Source organism: Arvicanthis niloticus, chromosome 29 (assembly GCF_011762505.2).
Source record: "Arvicanthis niloticus isolate mArvNil1 chromosome 29, mArvNil1.pat.X, whole genome shotgun sequence".
In the NCBI taxonomy this organism is placed as follows: domain Eukaryota; kingdom Metazoa; phylum Chordata; class Mammalia; order Rodentia; family Muridae; genus Arvicanthis; species Arvicanthis niloticus.
Genome location: NC_133437.1, coordinates 23,262,002 through 23,276,708, shown reverse-complemented (window position 1 = coordinate 23,276,708; position 14,707 = coordinate 23,262,002). Strand labels below are relative to the sequence as shown.

The 14,707-nt window shown below is 44.7% G+C and overlaps 1 long non-coding RNA gene across 2 annotated transcripts; it reads left to right on the top strand.

Moving 5' to 3' along the window:
* Window positions 1-7,231: 7,231 nt before the first annotated feature.
* On the top strand, window positions 7,232-11,290 carry LOC143440445 (uncharacterized). Of its 2 annotated transcripts, none has more exons than XR_013108136.1 (3): window positions 7,232-7,379; window positions 7,495-7,666; window positions 11,048-11,290. It is a non-coding gene; the product is annotated as an uncharacterized LOC143440445 (long non-coding RNA). The 2 variants fall into 2 exon arrangements; XR_013108135.1 differs by lacking the exon at window positions 11,048-11,290 and adding an exon at window positions 8,051-8,906.
* Window positions 11,291-14,707: the final 3,417 nt, after the last annotated feature.

Here is a 14,707-nt window from a genome sequence, read left to right as displayed (position 1 = left end):
GTTGGCAGAGGCAGGCAGGTCCCTGTAAATTGGAGACTAGCCTGGTTTTATATATATATATATATATATATATATATATATATATATATATTCACCTGAACTCTATCCTGAGAAAGTCAGATTAGTGAATTCGTAGGTAACACTTATTCCAAGATTCCAAATGATGACTTCTAAGTGGCATCTGTAAATTTCTCTGAAGCCCATTTCTTCATCCCCAGGCCTCACACTGAAGCATCACAGCACTAAGAAGGGCAGGAGATTTGTTCCAAGAAAAGGATGCTCCTTACGTCCATCAAGGACTCTGGAACGCAAATCAATCATGACCTTATTCATGACCGAGTATTATGGGAGTTGTTGTCTCGGCTGCTTTTAAAACCAAGATGTGCTGAGAAAATGAGGGAATTGAGGACACACCAGGAAAAGCCCCAGGGAGAAGATCAGGCTTGAGACACAGAACAATGGAGGTCTATGCTGGTGCCCTGCTTAGAACAGGACTCCTCCTCGGCTATTGACAGCTGCTTCTTTGCAGTTACGAAGAATAAAAGAGAAGAGCAGCCAGCCTCTTGCAGAACCTCTTCACAGTCTCCCAGGGATTTATAGTCATGGCCAACATTTTTGTTACAGGACAAAATCCAGCAACCACTAGCAAACTTAGCCACAGAGCAGTAGCCAAATTTTACAGGCTAGTTACAAATATCAAGTTGTGGGGTGATTATTCATGGGCTTGGAGTGAGTTGGGCATATTTAAGTTACAAATGACATCTTTATTTCCCCTTGTCCCCAAACAAATGTTAACAACAACTCCAAGGTCAAGAGCCCTTCTCTCTAAGGTAGCCGCCACCAACCATAGCTTTCTAGACAACTTGAGTCATTAATCCTACAGATGTGCTGGGTCTTTGTACTAAAGATGGTTTGTGGGGGCCCAGTTTTTCCTTTGGCCTCTTTATAACACCGGAATGAGGATTCAGCTCCCCTGATTTAGGTCTCAGAACTGACTGATGAAATAGAATATTGTAAACATTCTCAGTTAGGAGACAGTAGGAGCAAGGTCTCAGCATGCAAAAATAGAGGGCAAACCTGAGACAGGAAAATGAGGTGGCAGACAATTTATGACACTTCACAAAACAGGTAACATAGGCAAAATGTGTGTCACCCCTTTACTGCGTTGTTACAATGACTTCATCTGCCACAGGAATCTGCAGGTTGAGTGAAGAGAACAATGTTTGCTTACAAATAAAGATACCGAGACTCGGGCCAGGCAAAAGCCCATGTTTTCCCATCACCAGTGGAGCCCCAGCAGAACCACACAGAGAAACTGATCTCTCTCGCTCTTTGCGCTCCTCTTTCACTGACGTTGCTAGTGAAGGGCAAGGGCTGCAGTTACCATGAAAGCAAGAACAAGGGACACGGTCAGGTGAAGCTTTCGCTAGCTCAAGTAATGTCTGACTGAATAGAAATGTGCTTTGGAAAAAGCCCATCAAGAGTTTACCCAGAGGCTTCCAGCCTTTGCTTTCACATACAAAAGCCAACGCCACCATGAGCTTCAAAAGCCAAAGCCCTTGAGTGTAAGTTCTATCCAGTAGGCCAATGGCAACAAAGTATCCCCTGCATCTCTGCTATGGAGTGAATGTTTATGTCTCTCAAAGGCTCATCTATTAAAAGGCTTGGTCTCTGGGTGACACTGGGAGGTGACAGTAAGATGAACACCAAGGGGAAGGACTTTAGGTCATTGGGCAAGACTTTGAAGGGAATTGTGAAACCCCTGTGTGGTGGCTTGAATAGTAATGGCCCCCATAGACTAATGTGTTTGAATGCTTGACCTTAGGGGCTGGCACTATTAGGAGTGGCCTTGTTAGAGGAAGTGTGTCATTGTGGGATCCAGCTTTGAGGTCTCATGCTCAAGCTATACCCAGTGTGGCTCACACTCCCCTTCTGCTGCCTGTGAATCAAGATGTAGAACTTTCAGCTCCGTCTCTAGCACCATGTCTGCCTGGATGATACCATGCTTTCCTTCCTGATGATAATGGACTAAACCATTGAAAGTATAAGCCAGTCCCAATGTAATGTGTTCCTTTCAAAGTGTTGCTGTGGTCCAAAAAAGCATATGGTGTAACACACCATGATACAGTGCAGCTTCCATGGTGATCCTGTCTGTCTGTCTGTCTGTTTTCTTTGGTGGTGTGATGGTTTTTATATGCTCAGCTCAGGGAGTGGCACTTTTAGAAGGTATGGCCCTATTGGAGTAGGTATAGGCTTTAAGACCTTCATCCTAACTGCCTGGAAGTCAGTATTCTGCTAGCAGCCTTCAGATGAAGATGTAGAACTCTCAGCTCCTCCTGTACCATGCCTGCCTGGATGCTGTCATGTTCCCGCCTTGATGATAATGAACTGAACCTCTGAACCTGTGAGCCAGCCCCAATTAAGGGTTGCCAAGGTCATGGTGTCTGTTCATAGCAGTAAAACCCTAAGACAAGTGGGGAGGTTGCATGGGTGGAGGGTGGATATGGAGAGACGGGAAGGAAAGTGTGATTGGGGTTCATAATGTGAAATTTACACAGAATCAATAAAAAGAGTTGTCATGGTTGTGGTGTCTCTTCACAGCAATAGAAACCTAATTGAGACACTCAACCTCTTTCTCTTGCATTTTGCTTTCTGGCCATGAGATGAAGAGTACTGATCTATTACACACCTATACTACATCTCTACAATGGATCAAAGCAATGAACCAGCTAAATATGGACCAGAGCCTCCAAAACTGTGAGCCGAAAATAAGCATTTTTCTTTATAAGTCAGTTATCTCCAAATGTTTCATAAAAGTAACCAAAAGCTAAAACAACAACAACAAGCCAGTCTGCTGCTATATAGTCCAAAATCTGATAGAAAACTACATAAGGTCAGAATGAAGAGAGTGAAAACATTAACAAGGGTTAGTATTGGTGGTTCACTGAGCTCTCGGAATAAGAGATGAACCGTCAAAATGTAAAGACACATCTATTACGAGTTGCAACACCGATTCTGTCTCCTGTGCTTTCCTGGGAAAGAGATGCTTCTTGGGAAACAATTCTAAGCCCTCGCTGCTCTCAAACTTGAATAGAGAACTTGAAGGCACTTTTCTTATGGAAACACACACCATACATTGTTTTTATATTGTTTTGATTTCATCTGTTTTAGCTTCCAAAGTTGAGCAACACACTTGCAGGCAGAGCCAGTGTAGGAGCTGCTCCATGTTGTACTTGACTGTGGCCTGGAAGCTTTGCTGGGGAATGTAGCCTAATTTACCACTAACGTGGATACAACAGTTTCCTTGACGTGAAATGCATTCTCGTCCCTGCGTATTTCTCCAAAGCCAAGAAATCCCTCATCCTCTCCAAGTTCAAGTTAGCTCTGCCTCACGTGGGTCGCCAACTTCATTTTCTCCCTCCAAGAGGAAAAGGGAAGAATTCTGAAGGATTATAAAGTGCTTAAAAAAAAAAAAAAAAAGAGAGTCTCCTACCCTCCTAATGGAAACAAATGCCAAGCCAGCTCCAGTGTGCTGATACATGCTATACACCCCAAATTAGACATTGTGGGGTCATTTACTACGTGTAGAACCACATGACTCTTCCATACCAGGGGAATTTTCAGCCTTGAAAGAATATACAGAGCCACCCCTGAAAGAATTCAGCTGATCTGAGAGAGGATATATGGCTAGTCATGCTATGTTGGACCTAAGAGCAGTAAGCCCTTGCACTAACCTCAGAGGGTCTGCTCACTGAGAACTGGTTCCCTAAAGTCTTTCTTCCCTTCAACAGAAAGAAGAATATGGGGAGCCACAGGCCTCTTCTCCATCACTATCTGTTCCTTGATGCAATAGCTAATTCTGCTAGTGGTACTCTATGGTCTCCTCCACGGCATCAAACAGAGGGTGGCCATCCTTCGGACGTCTCTCACGCTAAGTTTTTCAAGCTGATATTCCTAAGGGAAGATGAAAAATTAAAAAGCTTTCTTACGTGCAAATGGAAATGGGAAGGCATGGAGACAAATGCGACACCAGCTGGTAAGTGAGTCTTGCTGGGGGAGTCTTTTGACCTGGTTAGCATCATCACCAGGGTGCCCGATTCCAATTTCAGTAGCTTGAGAGCGTCCATGAGTCTGTCAGGTTTATCCCTCACATGATTTTCTTCTTAGTGAAGAAAGCAAGCTAGAAATGCCATGATGCTGTGTGGATCACCGTCCCCCGGAGAACTGTATGCTCATTGATTGCATAGGAAAGCAAGAATAAAGTGCGTACGTAACTCAGTGTTAATGTATATAATACATGTCGATTTGTAAAATAAAATTCACATTTCAAGGGCTTTTGAATTCGCCGGGCAATGCCTACAGCAAGTTTGGTCAAGTTACAGATTGCCATCCTGGAGCTCTGCCAGCTCAACATCCTCCTGATCATCAGAAGTGAAGCGATTGCTGGAATCCTGGGTCGTAGTTTGCTTTCTGTTGCTGTGATAAATAACAGGACCGGAAAAGCAACTTGGGGAGGAAAGGATTTGTTTAGTGTACACTTCCACATCACAGTCCCTCATTGAGGGAAGTCAAGACAGGGACCTGGAGGCAGGAACTGAAGGACCACTCTCACCAACAGGTTTGCTCCCCCACCATTTGCTGAATTTGCTTTCTTATACCACGCAGGACCTCTTGCCGAGGGGTGGTACCACCCCAGTGGGCTAGGCTCTAGAACATAAATAACTAATCAAGAAAACATCTCCCATAGACTTGCCTGTAAGCCAACCTGATGCAGGCGTTTTTTCTCAATTGAGGTTTTCTCTTCCCAGATGACTCTAACCTGTGCCAAGCTCGGAGAAAACTTACAGCAGACCTAGCATGGCTTTGATTGCAGTCTGCTAGATTTTCCACTGCTTGCCAGCCTGTGGTTTAAAATGCAGAGACCCAACACCATCACTGGGCAGCAGCGGGATCCAGCTGTAACTTCCTTTGCACAGCAACAGTCTTGGCATCTGTGTGGCCCCCCCCCCCCCAGCACAGAGTATGTGGTTGTGTGTGATCATTAGTTCCTAGTACATGCTATTCATTATGAGGCAGATGGGAAGCACTTGGGAAGGAGGCTAGAATACTTTGATATGTGGTGGGGTTTCCTCTTAATTTATAGTACCATATCCTTTTCTCTGCATTCTGTGTCTGCCAGTTCACTTACCCTTTGCATGACTTTGTCCTGGAAGGCAATTCCCCATTTTGAAAATGATATGTATACATGGATCAGTATTGGCAAACAGCCACCCTTGGTCCTCCATATTGAGATCTTTCCCCCAAAGTCCTTGCCAAGAAACCTGCTGTTAGCAATTAAAGATGACCAATGGGGATTTTAAAGAGCCTGCTATCTCAGGATTGGGAAAGGGGGAGACACACTGCAGGCCAGGCTCTTGGATAGCTGCTGCTGGGATGGAGAGTGGAATACAGTGAGTGTACAGAGGAGAGAGCAGAAGAATTAGCCACAAGTTTATGGCAAACTATAATCAGGCCTCAGCCACTTCTGGAACCCACTGGGGCCCCAGAAGTTGACAAGCCTTGCAGAGTTGTCCCCGGGGTGGAGTGAGGAGCCAGGCTCAGGCTGCCCGTAGCATCCAACAGTGGCCTCAGTTCAGAAGCTGTTTTCTGCATAAACCGTGAGCCATTGACAATCAACACCCCAGCAGCTCTGTGGTTGTGCAGTGAAGACTGCTGAGTCCTGGGGTGATGGGGTGGGGTGGCGGTGGGGGTGGGGGAGCAATGCTGAGGTGCAATGACTGCTGGGACCTGGTAACATATGCTCTCCTTGGTCAAAATATCCTTCCTCTTTCTAGTCGAGAGTCTAACTTAATTTATTTATTTATTTACTCACTCACTTACTTATTTACTTATTTGCTTAAGAGACAGGGTTTCTCTGTGTGGCCCTGCCTGTCCTAGAACTCAGTCTGTAAACCAGGCTGGCCTTGAACTCACAGAAATTGGCCTGCCTCTGCCTCCCGAGTGCTGGGGTTAAAGGCGTGCACCTGGATAAGTCCAATCTTTTTTGCTCTGCCCCTTGGCTGAGAAGATGACCAAGTGACTGTTGGATCAGAATATATCCTCCCTCTCTTAACAATGTGAGAATTGTGGGTGAGGTTTTACATTCAAAAGGTAACTAGATTTACCAAACGCTGCTATATCAAGACCATCACAAGCCACATTGTGGTACAAGGCAAGGCACACTTGTGCACGCAACACCCTTCACACTCATGAACACAACACCCTTCACACTCATGAACACAACACCCTTCATAGAAGTCTTCCCAGGAGCTGCGGCTTCCAAAGCCTGCCCTTCTGGAGAAATGGCTTACAGTCTAGACATTGGGAAGTTGCCACTCTTGACTGATCATAATTGTCAGACTAGGGCTTAAAAATTCAATGTTTCTTCTTTTTAAACTATTGAAAAACCACACTTTCTTACCATAAAAGTAAAAGCATAGTAGGTCATTTCTCTGGTGACAGCCTAGAGCTGGGACATGTTTCAGTCTGGCTTTCTCCTCTGTGAGGTCCGAGGCCCCCAAGGAAATACTTTACACTCTCTGGGCCCTGGATTTCTCAACCTGTGGGATGTCTGGGGAAGATGAGTCTTGCACACTGAAATGAGTCTTGCCACAGAAAGCTGGAGCTGGAACTAAGCATAGCAGTCATGTTCTCCAGTGGCCATATGATCACGTGGCATCCTACAGATGTTAAAGGCCTTGCCGACGATAGCCCAGACGGACAAGGACAAAAAACCGGCCAGCAGCAACCAGCCATCTTGCTTCTCCGCCAGTGAGCCTGCACCTGATCCTCATAATGCAACACAGGACAATGACATGCGCTGCTTGGTCCCATAAAGCCTTTGAGAAAGCACGTAATGCTGGCCAGTGATTTGAGCCTATACGCTGGAAGCAAAGCACTGTTCAGATCCAAAGGACTATTGTTAAAAATCTGTTACCTAAGTCATTAAGCCAAAACTCCATCTTGGGATCCAGGAGCGAGGAGGGAAGTAGCTCGTTGTGTGTTGCTAATGCAATTTCTGAGCATGCACATCCAGAGGAGGCAGAGGAAGGGGGAGAAACAGAACCTTTTAAAAAGCAAATTACTGTGCCACATATTTTATATTATTTCCTGCCCTGCTTCTTTAATCAGCCTAAATTGAGATCTCGTAATTCCCTAGAATCAGTGCATAAGCTCTCGGCATACTCGAGGGCTGCAGGGCGTGCAGGTTCCCTGCCCTTCTGTAGGTATTCATTTCCAGAATTTCATTACCAACCCACACGTGAGTCACTCCCTCCTCTGCAATCCGATTCAAACGCCCACCGAGAGAGAGCACAGAAAAAGCTGAGCCTCTTCCTTTGGTATGTTACTACGGACTTTTCAAGGTGACAGGGGAAAGGAGGGCCAGACAGGGTCCCCCTAATGAAGCCGCAGAAGACATGGAAACATCTGATCCTTCTCCATCTCCCTTCCCAGGAGGTGCCCTGAGACTCTGCTGTATGCTTCAGGAGGGTCTGAGGAATCAGATGGGGAAAGACAGTTGCTGAGAGAGAGTGGAGATGGGAGAAGTTGTTTCACAGGAGGATAAAAATCAGAACTGGAGGCTATCAAGAAGCATCCCATGAGCCGTGTGCAACATGTGTCTCTGGTAGGTACAGCAGACCTGGGGCTGGAGAAGTCACACAAGTGTGCAAGTGCATTTGCTGTCCAAGCCTGATGTCCTGGTTAGTTTTGTTGTCAGAGTGACACACCTGAAAACAGGGAACCTCCGCTGAAAATTTGCCTCCATCAGATTGGCCTGTGGGTGTGTCTATGGGTGTTTTCTTAATTGGTAGTTGATGTAGGATGGCCCAGGCCCCTGCTGCAGATGGGCATGAACTGTACATAAAAGGTAATGAAGCAAGCCAGGGGAGCAAGGCAGTAAGCAGCCTTCTTCCATGGTTGTTGCTTCCAGTGCCTGCTTTGGCTTCCCTTGGTGATAGACCATAATATGTAAGATAAAATAAATCACTCCTCCCCAACTTGCTTTTAGGTTTTATCACAGCAACTGGACTAGAATACTTGCGGACCTGAGTTCAGATCCCAGACCCCACATGAAAAGCTGAGGTTGTCTCTGCTATCCCAGCAGAATCAGGAGGATTGCCAAGACTTGCTGAACATCCTAGCTTCAGGTTTAGAGAGACACTCTGCCTCAAGACAGCAAGGCAGAGACTGATCGATCAGGACACTGGATGACCTCTTCTGACCTCCTCAAACATACATATGCACATGCAAATGTGTATGTACCCTTTCCCAGCACACATTCGTACATACATCACACTAACACACCCATTCTGTCTCACACATACCCACATACACACACATATACGCACACACCTACACACAAACATACATACATACATACATACACACACACACACACACACACACACACCAAAATAAAATAAAATAGAAACCTGGTCTAGGTTTGTTCTTATCTAACTCTTATGTTATGGTTCCAAGGTCTGCCTCTCCTCCTAGGGTGTCTGGATGCTGGTCTGGCTGAGAGCAGGTGCAGGGTTGGGTTGGTTCTTCTCCAAGAACCTTAGTGTTACAGCTCTTTTAAGCAAAGGCCTTCTCTAACAATCTTTAATGAACAGCCTTTCTGAGACAATCTTATCTTATTCATACTTCTTTGTTCCTGGTGGGCTTGAATGCATACACTTTATTCTAGGTGAACTAAAGGTCACATAGTTTTGGGGAAGGGGGTGAGGGGAGAATGACCAATGCTGCTCCATCTCCAACATGGCTGTCTGTAATTTTTATTTTATAAAAATTTTATAAAATTTTATAAAAATTTTTATTTTATAAAAAAATTAATTTTTTATTTTATAAAAAATTTAAATTTTTATTTTATAAAAATTGCATATGTGTTTTGCCTGAATGTACATCTGTGAACCACTTACATGCCTGGTGTCCACCAAGGCCAACCCCACAAATAAATAGTTTTAAAAAGAAGAAAAGGGACTAGAGAGATGGCTCAGAGGTTAAGAGTGTTGGCTGCTCTTCCAGAGGACCTGGGTTCAATTCCCAGCACCCACATGTCAGTTTACAACCATTTGTAACTCCAGTTCCAGGAGATCCAATAGCCTCTTCTGCTTCTGTGGGCACTAGGCACACACATAGTACCCAGAGGCACATGCAGACATAATAGATGCACATAGATGATAGATAGATAGATACATTCATACATTCATACATCCATACATTCATACATCCATATATCCATACATTCATTCATACATTCATACATACACGTGTATGTTTTTGTGTGCATCTGTTTATCTGTGTCTGTGTGTACCATGTATGTATAATGCTCTTGGAGGCTAGAGTATCAGGTCCCCTTTCACAGGCAGCTGTGAGCCACCATGTGCATCCTGGGATCCAGTCTTGGGTCCTTAGCAAGAGCACAGCTCTCACCCCTGCACCATCTCTCCAAGGAAGTTTTTATTTGAATCTTAAAGCTAATGTCCTTAATTCGTGAGGCTGACAGACAAGACAGATAGATGGTTTAAGAGTGTTTCCTGTACTCAGAAGCACAGCATCCTGAAAGCACCATCTCAGTCTGGTGGGTTGGGGGAGGCCGAGGGCAGCCAGCCCCTCCCAACTCAACTGCAGCACTGATATTTCCTTAGAACATTAGATCTAGACTAACGTGGACCTCACTCAGCCTCAACTCTATAAGCAGTTGCATGATCTCAGGCCGCATGTAAGTTTCTCAAGCCTTATTTGACAATTAATACAATGCTTTCATCCCCAGTATTACAGTAAACACTAAAAAAAAAATCAACTAAAATCCTTTTGTTTTAAATAATACGATCTATTTTGGGGTATGGTTTGAATGAGTCCCCCAGGATTCACGACCTTGAAAGTCTGTTCCTCAGTACAGTAGAGTTGGGAGGTGGCAGAACATTTAAGGCAGCCTAAGGGGACGTAATTATGTCCTTGAAGGCAGGGCCTTCAGAAGGCTTCAGTGTGAATCTCACAGGAAACCAGTTAGCTCTCAGGAGCAGGTTCTGAGAGATCAAGACCTGCATCCATGATTTCCCTTTGGTGTATGGCTAGTTCCTTCTTCCATCTCTCTGTATGTTGTAATGAAGCAAATGGGGCCTCAACAGATGGGACCCCCAAATCTTAGACTTCTTGGCCTCCCAAATTGTAGTTACACGCATCTCTTTACAAAGTACCAAGTCTCTGGCCCTTTGTTGCAGCACAGAAATCAGACTGAGACAGTAGGGATGACAGAAAGGAGGGAATATTTTTATGAACCCCTGGTTTATCTCCATAGTCAATGGAGATATAAAGAAAGTGGTGAGAATATTCTTCTTAATGATCTAGCAGTTGTATATCTCTTAGAGAGCAGGAGTCAGGGTGATGCAGGGATCCTGGCAACAACAGTTGTGCCCCATCCTTCTGGGAGAAGTGAGTGCATAGGCTGGTCCCCATGGTTTCAGTCTGGGGGTGGGGGTTGGATAGATATAGCCCCATAGATTCATGATTAAGTCCTTGGCCCATGGGGTGTGGCACTATTAGGAGGTGTAGCCTTCTTGGAGTAGGTGTAGCCTTGTTCGAGGAAGTGTGTCACTGTGGGGGGTGGGCTTTGAGGTCTCCTCTGCTGGAGCTCTGCCAAGTGTGGAATTCCAGTCTCCTCCTTGCTGCCTGCAGATCAAAATGTAGAACTCCCAACTCCTCCAGCATCATGTCTGCCTGGATGCTGCCATGCTTCCTGCCATGATGATAAGAAGCTAAACTTCGGAAACTGTGAGCCAGCCCCAATTAAATGCTTTCTTTTATGAGAGTTGCCTTGGTCATGGTGTCTCTTCACAGCAATAAAACCCTAACAAAGACATGGTCAAGTGCAAATTCCAGACAGGGGTGGGGGTGGAGGCAATTTCAATGGCTCTCCTTGGGTGAGGCCAACCAAGCATGGTGAGAATAGGAAAGGCCTCGATGGTCAAGGTCATGCAGTAAACCTTTATCTTTGTTGTAGACAAATCTGGAAATGAAGACTTTGGAAGGAGTAATGCATCCTCCCCACAGAAGCTGCTGCATGCAGATCCAACACAGAGCCTGGCGTCAGCCGCAGCCGTTCTAACCGCTGCACTAGAACAGTCACAATTTCAGTTTCTTTCCTTTGAAGATTTCTGGTTACTCACTAATTATTGACTATTTTTTTTTTATCTTATTGTACACATTAGATTGTAAACAAATAAAGAGAGACCATTTGATTCCACTCCATCTCTCTAAATCCTCTTTATATAATGCTTTACAGACAGTGGTGTCTACGAGTACAGTTTATTTGGTACAATTTACTACTCTGTACCACAATCGAAGCTGCTGTGAATAAAAAGTACCTTGCTTTCCACTGCTCACACCTAGTGAAAATAAAAATTAATAAGTGTTTAAATCTATCTTATTGTGCTTAGTTCTACTCAGTATTTCACAGATCATCAAGAACAGCTTACCACCACTGATAATTCTGTCAAATGACAGGCAACACTTGAGACCATGTTCAAATGGATTCTGGGAAAGAGGCTGCAGCAGATGTGCTACTGTAGACGAAAAATTATATATACAGGCTTTTCCTTTATCCTATACCTGAACAAGAATGTAAGTTCCAGAACGAGGAACTGAAATGTAAGATTTTCACCACCCCAGAACACATTCCAGGTGAATGTGAATCAAGCCTCAAACAATAGGCCCACCTATGGGTGGGAGAGGCCCAAGGCAGGAAGGCATTCCTGACTACAGATAAAGATGCTGCCACCTAGGTGGGGCTATAGCCGGAAGATAGTTAATCTGAAATAGTTGGTAAATGGCAGGATAGGACACAGTAGCATGGTAAAAACCACATTTTTGAGAAGAATGAGTGTGCAGAGTGATTTTCACATGACTCTAGATCATTTGGGCTAGATTCTCTGAAATGTTCCACTGTTCTTGGTTACCCCTCCCTTGGTCTTCCCAGTGCTATGTTCAAAATTTGTAAAACAACCATTCATGTGTAAGCGTGTGAAAATGCCTTCCTTCCCCCACCTCATGCTATAAAAGACCCTTTAACCCACCACTCTAGGCCAAAACCTTGCTCTTGGAGCTAAAGAGCTTGTAGTTTTGACCGCCGGCTAACTTTCCTAATAAAGCCTCTGCTGATTGCATCCAGGTATGGTTTCTTGTGATCTTTGGGTGGTCATGTGATCTCCTGAGACTTGAGGAAGGGTCTTCACTACTACTGATCAGCAATGTCTGGAATGGACACAGATTAGAAATTCCAGCAGGTGCCTTGACTAGTTGGCATTTCTGGACCCTCTTCAAACATTGAAAGAAATGTAAAAACTCAGAATCTACAAGATCAAGTCAAAGGAATGAGACAAAGTATTCTAACCTTGACCTCAACTTAGAAATGATTTAGGGGTCACTTTAGAGCAGATCCCATCACGGGGACACTTGCCGATGGAAATAATGTCCAGAGAATAATTTCTCTGACGTTACCACCATTATTCTGCTTAAGAGATAACAGGATGAGAGAGATGATTGTCGGGACTGCTCGGATATTTGTTTCTCACTTTTTAAAGAGCTTGCCACACAGGAGTGTGTGAGTTCATATGTGTAAGTTAGACTCAGAGTTGATGAAGGACAGAAAATGCAACCAAAAAGGCCTTAAAGGAGAAGCTTTATGTACCTTTCTCACCCAGATTATATTTATTTTCTGGATGCTGTGATAAGTACTGGACAAAAGCAACTTAAGTTTGTTTTTGGTTTGCAGTTTAAGGACACCTCATACCATGGTGGGCGGAGCCGGAGGCCCAGGTCTCACTGCATTGGTCAGGGAGCAGAGAGAGGCAAATAAATACTAGTGTTCATCTCTCTTTCTCCTTTTTATTCAGTCTGGGCTTCCAGTCCTTGGAATGGTGCCACCCACATTCAGGGTGGGTCTTCCTACCTCAGTTAAACATCTCTGACAATACATGTAGAGCTGTCTTCAAGCTGTTTCTAAATCTGGTCAAGTTGATAATCCAGATTAAATATCAGTCATAGCCGTACGGATCCCAAGCTGATAGGAAGTGCCACAGTCAGCAGAAGCCTGCTTTGCCTTCTGTCTGGCCGTCCTGCCTTCCTCAGCAAGAGGCTTTAGCCTCTGAATTGCCTGGTGATCCATGATAGCTACCATAATTCCAACTAGTGACTAACTCCATTCTAGCCAGAATCAAAAGAAAGAACAAAGAGACAAATGGATGTGTTTTCCAGCAGTCAACCCAATTTTAAATTATTTTCCAAGAAGCCCCACTTGGTGGCTTTCAATAACACCCACTGGCGACGCCTAACAGTGAGGATAATTAGGAACACATGGCCATCTAGAGAGGAGAAAATGGTTTGGGGGCTGACAAGCCACTAAATGCCTATGACACACTTTGCTTCTTAGAAGGACACTGCCACCAAGTCCTCAGTGACCCTCTAGATCTTAGGCTCTGTGACATCAAAGATCCAATCCCAGCCCCACCCAGCACCCAGTGTACTTTGAGAAATGTAGAGTCAAGTCAGAGTTGATACGTCAGTCTGGCCCCAAAGCCCCACTATGTTTTGAGACATGTACAAAGGGGCCAGTGGCTTAGCTGGGGCAGGAGCTGGGATGGGGGGTTCAAGGCTGAACAGTGACCATCCCAAATACCCTTTACCCAGAACTCTGAGCAAAGATCCACAAGAGATAGCAGAAAAACAGGAGAAAATGGAAGAATATTGCACAAATCTAGTTAATCTCATCCAACTTGAACCAAGAGCACGCCACGAGGGCTGGTGAAGGAAGCTAGATTTGGGGGATTCCAGAGGACAGGGGGCCATGGCAGCACAGAGAGAGAAACCTCAGAAATCCCAGGTGTCTGGCTTATGGGGGTGTAGGTGGAGATGGTTCCATTGTACCAAAAGAAGGAGATAGAAAGAGGGATCTCCATAGAACCAGAATAGGCAGACAAAGGGAAACAACAAATCCAGACAAAAGATCGCTGAAAGCTGTTTTTTTACCTCTTATGTGCACATGGATAATCGGCATTCTTGGTAGAACTGTTTCTATTCCAGACTGAGCAATTGGAAGAGAAGAATTCAGGAGAACAAGCAATCTGGGAACAAAATGGCTTTTCTAGATGGCCCACTGAAGTGGGGGGTAGAGGATGCTGTCCTAGTTAGCCACATGGTTGGGACTCTGTGACAATTCTGACCTCTAGGAAAACAAAACCCAATATGAGACTTCTAAATAGGATTTAAAAATAATCCAAGGGCTTAAAGCTTCTCCTCGTCATTTCTGACTTTATCAGAGCCGTTTGTCCTTCCTCCCTCTGTTCCTTCCCCCCATCCACCCTCTTTTCGTCCCACAACACTGCAGAGAACAGCTGTATTTAGGATGGACTATGGGATGGGCTATTCCCCCAATCCTGTAGTTTTACAAAAATCAGACAGGCAAAACATTCAGAAACATTAGAGATCGGAACTGTCCTGCTGAAGACAGGCTGTCGAGCCGAGGCACAGCCCCGGTTCTCTGGATTACCTGCACAACTCAGTTCTCCAGACTTTATTTTGCTAATGGCTATTTTTTGCCAGCATTTTTCCATCCAATTACTGTTTTATGGATGTTTTACGAAGTTTCTGGAACAGGGACACATTT